The sequence below is a fragment of the Piliocolobus tephrosceles genome, chromosome 6 (assembly GCF_002776525.5).
Source record: "Piliocolobus tephrosceles isolate RC106 chromosome 6, ASM277652v3, whole genome shotgun sequence".
NCBI classification, from domain to species: domain Eukaryota; kingdom Metazoa; phylum Chordata; class Mammalia; order Primates; family Cercopithecidae; genus Piliocolobus; species Piliocolobus tephrosceles.
The window spans coordinates 88,740,763-88,749,533 of NC_045439.1; positions in this window are offsets into that span (position 1 = coordinate 88,740,763).

Consider the following 8,771-nt stretch of genomic DNA (forward strand, 5'->3'; position numbering starts at 1 on the left):
TTCTCTGTAGCAGTAATTGTTAAATATACAAAAACTGACAGGGCGATCATCTTTTGCACGCTGTGGCTTACAGTCCTTTCACAAAGATGGGCACATTCCTCAAGCTGGCCAGATTATTTGTCGCTGTCTGCAGGGATTGGTTTGAGAATGAACACTTGAGCTGAACAAAGCCAGAATTGATATATGGGTGTGGATCTTGCAGCTAGGACTGAGGCTGCCTACAGGCAGCAGCCCAAGCTGCATGGAAGATGAGGTATAGAAGTTAAGGCCACAGAGGAAAAGTGGAACCAAGAGATGAGAACAGTTACGTGTTGGCTGAAGGGAACTCTGTTGCTGGGCTTTGTTCAACCTGAGTTCCCTTGGGTGTCTGTGGCTTCATGACAGAAGTGATAATGGGGCACTTAATGCATAGCCATGCTGCTTTAGCATCACCTATGCAGATTCTGATGTCCCATCCCAGATCTACTGAATTAAAATGTCTGAGGGTGGAACCCAGTAATCTGTTTTAACAAGTTCTGCATGTGATTCTTAGGAATGCTAAATAAACATTTAGAAGGTTTTGTTGCATATTAGAATCACCTGGGAAGCTTTTGCAACTTGTAAGCATGCCATATCAATTAACTTAAGCTCTGTGGTGGAACCCAGATAGTAACATAGCTTAAACTCTTCAGGTGATTTCCATCAGCCAGAATGAGACCCGTGCATTGAGCCAGGCTTTACCCTTCTCTCAGCTGTTGTCAATCAAATATGGGATTGCAGTCTAATGCCTCATTGTAGATTTTCTTAATGCAGCTCCCTGCAGTTTTCTGTATTGGCTAAGGTATTTCCAAGCCCTATTTGCAGTACTTTTTTGAACTTCTAAATTATTCCGTTACTCTGTACAGCTGGTTCTCGTTATTTTTGGTAGTTATATTCTAAAGTCACCGCTAAAACTAAATAACTGAACTCTTGCACCTAGGGGAAGTACTGGGTTAGGGTCCTACAAGCCACTGGTCACATTTTTACCAACTGATCAGTACATAACCTGTTTTTTGTGTGTTTCTACTTAAAGACACCTTTTTAAAATGTATATTGTGGATTCATTAACATAGAACTCAGCCAACAGCTCTTTACCTGAATGTTTTAGTTTTGTTTTGTTTTTTGAGACTGGGTCTTGCTCTGTCAACCAGGCTGGAGTGCAGTGGCGTGATTATATTTCACTGCAGGCTCAAACCATCTTCCTGCCTTGACCTCCCAGAGTGTTAACATCACAGCCCTCTTATGCTTAGGAACAACACTAAACTTTTTTTTCATAGAGACAGCAAGCAGGGAAGGTCTCACCATGTTTCCCGTGCCAGTCTCAAACTCCCGGACTCAAGTGATCCTCCTGCCTCAACCTCCCAAAGTGCTGACATCACAGCCCTGAATGTGCCAAGCCCCCCTCGCATCACTTGCCAATCCTTCTGCCTTGGGAATGCTCTTCCTGGGTATCTATCGCCCACTCCCTCATCTCCAGGTCTCTGCTTGAATGTCACCTTTTTTGGGGTACTTCTTGTGAAGGAGCAATCTTTTTCCCCTGCACACTTAACATTTTCTATTCCCCATACATACCCTGTTGATTTTTTCTCCATAGCACTCATCACCAACTGGTGTATTTGTTTATTGTCTCTCTCCACTGGAAGAGCAGTACTTTTTTTCATTCAATAGTTGTGTCTCAGTACCTAGAACAGAAACTGGCACATGTTAGGCAACAAATAAATACTGATGAATGAATAAATGCCCTGGATATGCTGGTGTGAAATCCTAAAAAATACCCACTTTCCATCCAGATCAATAGCACTGGTGGATTTTCTGTATTCTGACTACCCCTTCAACACTTGCCCAAAGCTAGGACAACTTCTTCAAAGGCAATAGTGGATAAGAGAGTCTGGTATAGGTTGCCGCCACATCAGGAAAGTCTTCAGAATTTGACCCTAACAACAGGCAAATTTCAATGTATTCATCCTTTTGTTGAAATAAATTCATACCACGGGGAAATGCAAAAGATAGGAGGTGAGGCAAAGGCTACCCTATAACTGAGTTTTTTTCCCTACCTAGTCTAGATTCTCACACTAGCCCCACTTTCCTCTGCTCTGTGGCATATTTTTAACCTGAATTGCAGGGCTGTTGGTTTCCAGAGTGTTGCCTGATGCATCCCAAATGTCAGCTTAGCAATCGATACACATCTGAACAGGGGCCCATCACTAATAGCGAGCATTTCATTCATCTGGGCAAAACTCATGGGTTTTCACAGGGACCCTACCAGCTCAGAAGCACCTTGATACAAGTAAGTAGAAACCAAAGATAGCTAAGTTTTAAATCCTGAGTCAAAACTTTAAAATCAAAGTCAAGTTGATTTCATTTTGGTGAGCTTTCAAATCATGCTTTTAAAAATAAATCATGTAAAAAAAAATCATGTACTCCTATGTATAATTTTACTTCTGGTGTTTTTTCTTAGTCAGAAAATAAAGGAAGACTCCGGAATTTGTACAGTCTAGCACTTTGAAAGTTTCATGAGAGTGTTTGTTTTAGCAGTGCAAAAATATTCCATACTCTGAAAAACAAAACCAGAAAGTTGATTCATTGCTTCATTGGACACTTACCATGTTCCCGATAATTTTAGGTGGTGGGGATACATGGATAAGACATGTTCTCGGCTCTTAACTTGCAGTCTTGCAGGAAAAGCAGATAATCAACTACTTAATATTGTGGAGAAGTGCTAGACTCCAGGTAGCTGTGTGCTGAAGGGTAGGGAGTAAAGGCAGAAGGAACCGCACGTGCAAAGGCTTGGTAATGGGAAAACTTCACAGTAGCTAAGCAGAGCTAGAGCACAACTTACTGGGGAAATAAGAGATGAGGTTGGAAATGTACACTAGGATGAGAAGACAGCTTTGCAGGTCTTGAAGTCTGTGCTGTATGCAATGCAGAGGCAGCTGAGATTTTTTAGTGAGTAAGAAAAACAATTACTCTGACTTGTTTAGAACAATGATTCTGGGAGCCCAGAAGATGGACTAGGTGGGAAGAGACAGTGAGTTAGGAGGCTACTGAAATAGGCAAGGAAGGATGACAGTGTAAGACTGTAGCAAAGGGAACAGAGAGGAAGGGAAGCTGCCATGGAGTGACGGAGGAGAGAGAAAGAGAAAGGGATGACAAGGGCGTCAAATTCAAGTAGTCACAATCTGATCTAAAAAAGTACTCAGTGAACATGATGAACGACTCTTAAAATTTCCTAATGCCTTTTTTGTTACTATTGTTATCACATGAAACCAGTTAGAGTTAATATTCCTAGTAGGGAAGAATTCTGTAAACAAGATTGCATATCACACATCAGGGTAAACCCATGTCGGATGCTTTTTTCCCCTTCTTCTTCCAGATATTATTCATTTGTATTCTTGTGTGCACTGTCTGATCATCTTTTTTGCCCAATTTCTATCAGAGAATTTAACTTTCTAAAAATTCATTTGTGAGCTCTTTTAAATATAGTTGTTTGTCATCTGTGTTACATTTTTTTCATTGTAGCATTTGCATTTTTATTTTGTTTTTGATGCTGATGTACTGAAGGGTTGTTTTGTGTTTATGTAAACAAAGCTATCATTTCAAGTTCTTGTTAGTACAATGCACATAAAAATCTCCCCAAGCCAAAGTACATCAACATTATTCTAGTAAATTTGTGGTGTAATCATCTTTATAATACACAATTTGCAAAATATAATTGTTAATCTATTTTTAAAAGCAGTATTTAAATTAATCATGAAACTTTAATTCAATTGTTCAGACTACTTGGGAATTTTCCATTCTTGAGTGAATTCAGAATTACATGAAATGATAGTTATTTACCTTTCTCCATTTATTTTTGTTATTTTTTGGTAACAGCCTTACTGAGACACAGTTCACATACCATACAATTCACCCATTTAAAGCATACATTTCGGACGGTTTTTGTATACTCCCAGAATTGTGCAACCAGCACCACAATCAATTTAGAACATTTTCATCACCCCAAAAATAAAACTCCACATACTTCTTAGCCATCACCCCCAAATCACTGCCCAGTCCTAGGCAACCACTCATCTTCTTACAATCTCTATGGATTTGCCTATTATGGACATTTCATGTAAATGGAATCATACAATATGTGGTCCTTTGTGTCTGGCTTCTTTCACTTAGCGTAATGTTTTCAAGGTTTAGCTATGTTGTAGTATGCATTAGTAATTTGTTTACTAGATTAGAGAAAAAAAGCAGAGATGTATTTTTTTTCCATTGTATGGTTATACTACATTTTGTTTATCTACTCATTGGCAAAAATATGAGTTATTTCTACTCCTAAGAGTAATGCTACTATGTACACCCATGTACAAGTTTTTTGTGTGGACACACGTTTTCATTTATTTTGAGTATACACCTTGAAGTAGAATTTTTGGTTTATTTAAAAATCCATCTTTATGCCATACATGAACATTAGTGATATGGATTTTTTTAAAAATCTACTTTGCCCTATTTTCTCCTATAAGAACCCAATAGAAATGGGAAATGGGTTGACTATTTGAGTAAATGCATATGAATCTGTTAGTTATAGAAGTAGGTCTCACAGTTGGAGAGGATTTTCACTTCCTTTCATCTTGGCAGGAAGAACGTTTTCTCTAAGTTTCTTTATACTTAACACTAGAGAGGCCAAGTCTTTGATTCTGTACCTAAGAGCTTTGTGTAATGACCTCTGAAAAATTAGGAATCACATGGAATGGGAGAATCCAGGGTAAATTGTCTTCTGAGTCCTGAACAATCTAATACTTACTTTCTCTGATTAGGAAAGCAATGCATGATCATTGTGGAAAACACACAGTGAATACAATAAAAATCACCCATAATATCTTGCCCAGAGTTAGCCACTATTAACTTATCTCATTGGCCCAGTTTAGATACTGAATGAGTATACTGGTAACCTTCAGCAAATTATAGGCAAGCTATTTTAAAAGACTGTTTTATTTTGTTTTCTTTGGAGATGGAGTCTTGCTCTGTCACCCAGGCTGGAGTGCAGTGGCACAATCTCGGCTCACTGCAACCTCCCTGGTTCATGCAATTCTCCTGCTTCAGCCTCCAAAGTATCTGGGATTACAGGCACCTGCCACCATGCCCAGCTGTTGTTTTTTTAATTTTTAGCAGACAGGGGGTTTTAGCATGTTGGCCAGGCTGGTTTCAAACTCCTGGCCTCAAGTGATCCATCCGCCTCGGCCTCCCAAAGTGCTGGGATTACAGGCATGAGCCACCACCACGCCCAGCCTAAAAATACTCTTAATGGAGAAATGTAAAAATGCTTTTTTCTTCTAATTGCTTTTCTTTTCTTTTCTTTTTCCTTTTTTTGAGATGAAGTCTCACTCTTTTGCCCAGGCTGGAGGGCAGTGGCACCATCGTGGCTCACTGCAACCTCCGCCTCCCAGATTCAAGTCATTCTCCTGCCTCAGCCTCCTGAGTAACTGGGATTACAGATGCGCACCACCACGCCTGGCTAATTTTGTATTTTTAGTAGAGATGGGGGTTCACCATTTTGGCCAGGCTGGTCTTGAACTTCTGACCTCAGGTGATCCACCCATCTCAGCCTCCCAAAGTGCTGGGATTACAGGCGAGAGCCACCGCGCCCAAGTATTTTGCAGCCTTAGAAAGCCCTGTTTCTCTTTACAGCAGAGTAGAAGCTATCATTTGTTGAATAAACAGTAAGTGTCAGCTACATTATAAATGTTAGTGCTAATTCTCACAACAACCTTGTAAACCCTTGAGGGCCTACTCTGTGCTCAGTGGTTTAGAGGCAATCTCTCTATCGTGTAGCTGAGGAAACCAAAGATCAGAAAAGGTGAGTAATTTGTGCCAAGTCACACAACTCCAGTGCTATCATTCCATGCAAGCCATCACTATCATTCCCTTGCCTGGACTTCTATAATAGCTGCCCATGCTTGTTCCCCTCCAACCTATTCTCTCCTTCACTGCTAGAGGGATCTTCTTAATATGTCAGTCGGAGCACATGAACACATGTCTTAAACCTCACATACGTTTCCCATCAGAGAACTTCCCCAGTTTACTGTGAAGCTAATGCAGCTTAAGGTTCAAGTCTTCATTTGCATGGCTCCTTCCTAGGCTCTGGGAAGGACCCTAATAATGTATTCTTATGCTCATATGCAAAATACCTTTTTTTTTTTTTTCTTTTCAGAGACAGAATCTCACTCTGTCACCCAGGCTGGAGTGCAGTGGCACGATCTTGGCTCACTGCAATCTCCACCTCCTGGGTTCAAGCAATTCTCCTGCCTCAGCCTCCAGAGTAGCTGGAATTATAGGCGCATGCCGCTATGCAAAGCTAATTTTTTTTTGTATTTTAGTAGAGACGGGGTTTCACCATGTTGCCTAGGCTGGTCTCGAACTCCTGAACTCAGGCAATCTGCCTGTCTTGGCCTCCCAAAGTGCTAGGATTACAAGAGTGAGCTACTGCGCCTGGCTGCAAAATATCTTTTAACAGCAGTTGAGAAGCACTACTGTTTGTTTCTGCACAAATTTCTCATCCTTTTGGAAGACATTGGAGTGGTCATGGGTGTAATGGAATGTGTTAATTCACAGTCACTTTCATGGATAGTGAGCTTATTGTTGACCATTCCAGTGTAGAAATGGCTTCGGGATGTTTTCTACCACCATTGTGCCAACTCACCTGGCATCATGACAAGAAGATACAGGGGTAGAGGTTGTGTCACCACATGAACTACGTCTTCTGTGGTGCCCATCATTGGAAGTTTATGAATACTGGAGAGAGAAACAAGGCTTGAAATATATGGAGTCAGAAGCTAGCCTATGATAAATACTTCCGGTCTCCAGATGTATAAAATTATAAGCTAAGGATTCAGTTCTCATCAATACCAAAACAGGAAGTGGGAAAAGTACTATAGGATGTCAGACTGATAGTCAGACTATCATTTTCTAGTTACTGTGATGTTTGTCATCTTTTAAAAAATTTGTTCTGGCTTTGAGTGTTGTGGTCCAACAAATAATGTAATTTGTTGAAATATTTTTTGCTCTAAGTAAATAACCAATTTCACACCAAATTTCACATTTGTACTATCCTATTCTTTTTCTGTTTGTAGAGATGGGGTTTTGCTATGTTGCCCAGGCTGAGGCTTGACTTGAACTCCTGGGCTCAAGTGATCCTCCCTCCTCAGCCTCCCCAGTAGCTGGGACTATAGGCACGTGCCAACACACCTGGCTTGTATTGTCATATTCTTTGCTTAAACAGAACTCCTTCCCACCTTCCCAAATAATATAATCTTCAATATAAACCGGAATTAGTCCCTGTTTTCCATTGTCCCCCTATCTTGTTGAGAATCTGTACCTGATTCCTCTCTGCCCCTCCCTCACACAAACTTCTTTGTTCTTTTTTTTTTTTTTTTTTTTTAAGACAGGTTCTCTCTTTGTCACCACAGCTGTGGTGCCATCATAGTTCACTGCAGCCTGAACCTCCTGGGTTCAAGTGATACTCCCATCTCAGCCTCCCATGTAGCTAGGACCACAGGTGTGTACCACCATGCTCAGAAAATTTTTATTTTTAGTAGAGATGAGGTCTTACTATGTTGCCCAGGCTGGTGAACTCCTGAGTTCACACGATCCTCCTGCCTTGGCCTCCCAAAGTGCTGAGATTACAGGCATGAGCTACTGTGCCTAGCTGTAGCAAGCTCTTTTCTACCTAAGTGTCTTTAGCTAGATCACCCCTCTATCTGAAATGCTCTTCCCTCCATCCTGCACGACTGCCACTTTCTCCATCTTCTGTCCTAACTCAGGTTACCTTGTCAGGAAGGCATTTCCTGACCACTTGATCTAAAGTAAAAGTCCCTACCCACTACTGCATCAATTTTATCCCTCAATAGTTTTTTTTTTTTTGAGACAGTTACACTCGGTTGCCAGGCCAGGCTGGAGTGCAGTGGCACAATCTTGGTTCACTGCAATCTCAGCCTCCCAGGTAGCTGGGATTACAGGCATGCGCCACCACACCCAGCTATTTTTTGTATTTTTAGTAGAGACGGGGTTTCACCATGTTGGCCAGGATGGTCTCCATCTCCTGACTTCGTGATTTACCTGCCTAGGCCTCCTAAAGTGCTGGGATTACAGGCATGAGCTACCGCGCCAAGCACTCCTCAATTGTTCTTATCAAATTCTGAAATTATCTTGCTTGTTTTTTGTTATTTTCTTTTTAAAACAAGGTCTTATGTTGTTTTTTTTTAAAGACAAAGCTTATTTTTATTTTTATTTTTGAGATGGAGTTTTGCTCTTGTCACCAGGGCTGGAGTGCAATGGCGTACTCTCTGCTCACTATAATCTCAAGCGATTCTCCTGCCTCAGCCTCCCAAGTAGTTGGGATTACAGGTATGTGCCGTCACACCAAGTTAATTTTTATATTTTTAGTAGAGATGGGGTTTCACCATGTTAGCCAGGCTGGTCTTGAACTCCTGACTTCAGGTGATCCACCCACCCCAGCCTCCCAAAGTGCTGGAATTACAGGCATGAGCCACTGCGCCCAACCAAGGTTTGTTTTTTTAAAGACAAGGTCTCACTCTGTTGCCCAGGCTAGGGTGCAGCAGCAGGCATGATCATAGCTCAGTGAACTCCTGTGCTTAAGGGACCCTCCCACTTCAGCCTCATAAGTAGCTAGGACCACAGGTGCACACCACCACACCTGGCTATGTTATGTTATGTTATGTTATGTTATGTTATGTTATGTTATGTTA